Source organism: Ovis aries, chromosome 3, assembly GCF_016772045.2.
Source record: "Ovis aries strain OAR_USU_Benz2616 breed Rambouillet chromosome 3, ARS-UI_Ramb_v3.0, whole genome shotgun sequence".
Lineage (NCBI taxonomy): Eukaryota > Metazoa > Chordata > Mammalia > Artiodactyla > Bovidae > Ovis > Ovis aries.
In genome coordinates, this window is record NC_056056.1 from 56,967,856 (window position 1) to 56,971,752 (window position 3,897).

The following is a 3,897-nucleotide window of genomic DNA, read 5'->3' on the forward strand; positions in this document are numbered from 1 at the left end:
CTTCCTTGGTTGTCCAGTGGTTAAGAATCTGCCTGCCAGTTCAGGGGACATAGGTTTGATCCCTGGCTTGAGAAAATTCCATATGCCCCCAGACAACTGAGCCTGTGAGTCATGACTACTGAAGCCCCCACTCTCTAGAACCCAAGCTCTGCAAGAAGAGAAGCCACCACAATGAGAAGCTACTCTGCAACACAGGGTAGCCCCTGCTCCCTGTAACCAGAGAAAGTCTTCATGCAGCAACAAAGATCCAGCACAGCCAAAAATAAATAAATACTTTTAAGTTTAAATATTCACCTGTAGTTTATTTTGGTTTTATAAATAAACAATCTTATCCATAAACAAGAGGATTTAAAAAAATTTTTTTAAATTTTAATTAAAAGCTAATTACTTTACAATATTGTGGTGGTTTTTGCCATACATTGACATGAATCAGCCATGGGTGTACATGTGTTCCCCATCCTGACCCTCCCTCCCACCTCCCTCCCCATCCCATCCCTCAGGGTCATCCCAGTGCACCGGCCCTGAGCACCCTGTCTCATGCATTGAAGCTGGACTGGCAATCTATTTCACATACGATATGGGAAGGCGGGTGAAGTCTTCATTCATAAGGACAAGGGCTTTGGCTTTATCCGCTTGGAAACACGAACCCTAGCGGAGATTGCCAAAGTAGAACTGGACAACATGTCACTCAGTGGAAAGCAGCTGTGTGTGCACTTTGCCTGCCACAGTGCATCCCTTACAGTCCGAAACCTTCCTCAGTGTGTGTCCAGTGAACTGCTGGAGGAGGCCTTTTCTGTGTTCGGCCAGGTGGAGAGGGCTGTAGTCGTTGTGGATGATCGAGGCAGGCCCTCAGGAAAAGGCACTGTTGAATTCTCAGGGAAGCCAGCTGTTCAGAAAGCAGCTGGACAGATGCAGTGAAGGCTCCTTCCTGCTAACCACATTTCCTCAACCTGTGACTATGGAGCCCATGGACCAGTTAGATGATGAAGAGGGACTCACAGAGAAGCTGGTTATAAAGAATCAGCAATTTCACAAACAGCAAGAATAGCCACCCAGATTTGCACAGCCTGACTCCTTTCAGTATGAGTATGCCAGGCGCTGGAAGGCACTTATTGAGATGGAAAAGCAGCAGCAGGACCAAGTGGACCGAGACATCAAGGAAGCTCCTGAGAAGCTGGAGATGGAGATGGAGGCTGCTCGCCATGAGCACCAGGTCATGCTAATGAGGCAGGATTGGATGAGGCATCAAGAAGAACTTCGGAGGATGGAAGAGCTGCACAATCAAGTGCAAAAACGAAAGCAGCTGGAGCTCAGGCAGGAGGAGGAGCGCAGGCGCCGTGAGGAAGAGATGCGGCGGCAACAAGAAGAAACGATGCGACCACAGCAGGAAGGATTCAAGGGAACCTTCCCTGATGCGAGAGAGCAAGAGATATGGATGGGTCAGATGCCCATGGGAGGTGCTACGGGCATAAACAACAGAGGCGCCATGCCCCCTGCTCCTGTGCCAGCTGGTACCCCAGCTCCTCCAGGACCAGCCACTATGATGCCAGGTGGAACCTTAGGATTGACCCCACCAACAACTGAACGCTTTGGCCAAGCTGCTACAATGGAAAAAATTGGGGCATTTGGTGGAACCCCTCCTGCGCTCAACTGTGCAGCTCCTGGAGCTGAATTTGCTCCAAACAAACGTCGCCGATACTAATAAAATTGCAGTGTCTAGTTTCCCAAAACCCTTAAAAGAAGGATCCTTTTTGGACTTAGCCGAATTCTACTCTGGAGAAGTGTCAGGGATTCCTCCCAATAGTTTAGGTCTTCCCTGCCTGTAGTACTCTAGGGAGTACGTTGGAGGCAGAGGGTAAGGGAGGGGTGATATTTAACAAATCAGTTCTATGTGGTATATCCTTTCACTAATCAATTCTGTGTGGTGCATTCCTAAAATCTCATGTGATTGTTGAGAGCCTGCAAGGGCCAGGGAGCCATGGCAAAATGGATCCAGTTAGAGCCCCCATCAATCTTAATCATTCCACTCTTTGTTCACCCTGTTCTATTTGCTTTCTTGTTCTTACACCACCCCCCGCCCCCCACCCTAGTCGGTAAAGAATCTGCCTGCAATGATGGAGACCTGGGTTTGATTCCTGGGTCAGGAAGATCCCCTGGAGAAGGAAATGGCAACCCACTCCAGTATTCTTGCCTGAAGAATCTCATAGACAGAGGAGCGTGGCAGGCTACAGTCCATGGGGTCACAAGAGTTGGACATGATTTAGTGCACTGTCTGTCTCAATATACATGTTTCAATGATTTTCTCTTGAATCATCCCACCCTCGCCTTCTCCCACAGAGTCCAAAAGTCTGTTCTTTACATCTGTGTCTCTTTTGCTGTCTCACACATAGGGTCATCATTACCATCTTTCTAAATTCCATATATATGCGTTAATATAACTTTTTGTTCTCACATACTGGCTAGAACTGCCATTGCTGTTGTTGTTTAGTTGCTAAGTCATGTCCAACTCTTTGTGATGAACATAGCCTGCCAGGCTCCTCCATGGGATTTCCCAGGTAAGAATACTGCAGTGGGTTACCATTTCCTTTTCCAGGAGAAACAATAATTTTTTTTAAAAAAAAAGAGTAAGTGAAACAGAGAAAGAGGGACAGCTAGTACACGGATACATTAACAAATTGGTCACCATTATTCCCTTGAAAAGGGAATGGCTACCCATTCCAGTATACTTGCCTGGAAAATCCCATGGACAGAGGAGCCTGGCAGGTGACAGTCCATGGGATAACAAAGAGTCAGACACAACAAACATTTTCACTTTTACTTTCATAGGTAACTAATGCTTGATTCTGTGGGACCATCTGAGAAGCCATATGAAATGTGCTTCAGAACCGTTTACCAGGTAAAGAAAGAGAGAAGCTTGTATCCACTGGCTTTTATTCCCCATTGACCAAGATACCTCACACTTCAGGGCTGCTCATACATGAATGCTGAGAAGGTTTCTGCAGCTATCCCATGGCACTGTGTCACAAAAACCCTGTAGCAGACAGTAATATTTATTATCTCACAGTTTCTGTGGGTCAGGGAGCAGGAGTAATTTAGCTGGGTTGTTCTGGTTCAGTATCTCTCGCATGGTTTCAGTCAGGATAGCCACAGACCCTGCAATCACTTGAAATCTTAATAAGGGTTGGAAGATTCACTTTCAAGATGACTCATTCATGGCTGTTGACAGGAAGCCTTGGTTCCTTATCACATGTGCCTCTCGATTGGTTGTTTATGTGTCTGCTCACAAGATGGCCACTAACTTCCCTGAGAACAAGTGATCCACAAGGGGAGAAAAATTAAGCTCACCTCCTAAAGCAAAAATATGAACAAATCTGTGGATATATTTTAAAGTCCGCACACCATCATAATATAGGCCAGTTAGATTAGGACTATCTGGGGACTTCCCTGGTGGTTCAGTGACTAAGACTCTGAGCTCCAATGCGGGGGTTGGGGGGTTGGAGGAGTTGGGGGGCAGAGGCGGTTCAATCTCTGGTCAGGGAGTTAGATTCCACATACTGCAACTAGGAGTTTGAATGCTGCAACAAAAGACCTGTATTATTTCAACTAAGACCTGGTTAGTTGCAAAAAAAAGATTAAGATTATCTGAACATCCTGAAGTGCACCACCTTGGTCCATCACGTCAATAACTTCATATTTATTGGATGAAGTGGCAAGTATGTTGGTGCGTTGGTAAAAGACACACTCTCCAGAGAATGGGAGATAAATCCTAGGAAGATTCTGGGGGCCCATCACATCAGTAAAATGTCTAGTGATCTGTTGAGAAGGCAGCACAAAACTTGGTAGCTCCTTTGGGTTCTGGAGATAGTATATCTCATCCTGGGGAAACCTGCCCTGACC

At 46.3% G+C, this 3,897-nt stretch overlaps 1 pseudogene; it reads left to right on the forward strand.

The window, feature by feature from the left end:
* The first annotated feature begins 576 nt into the window (after positions 1 to 576).
* Positions 577 to 2,053, forward strand: LOC101123027 (non-POU domain-containing octamer-binding protein-like; annotated as a pseudogene).
* The last annotated feature ends 1,844 nt before the right edge of the window (positions 2,054 to 3,897 follow it).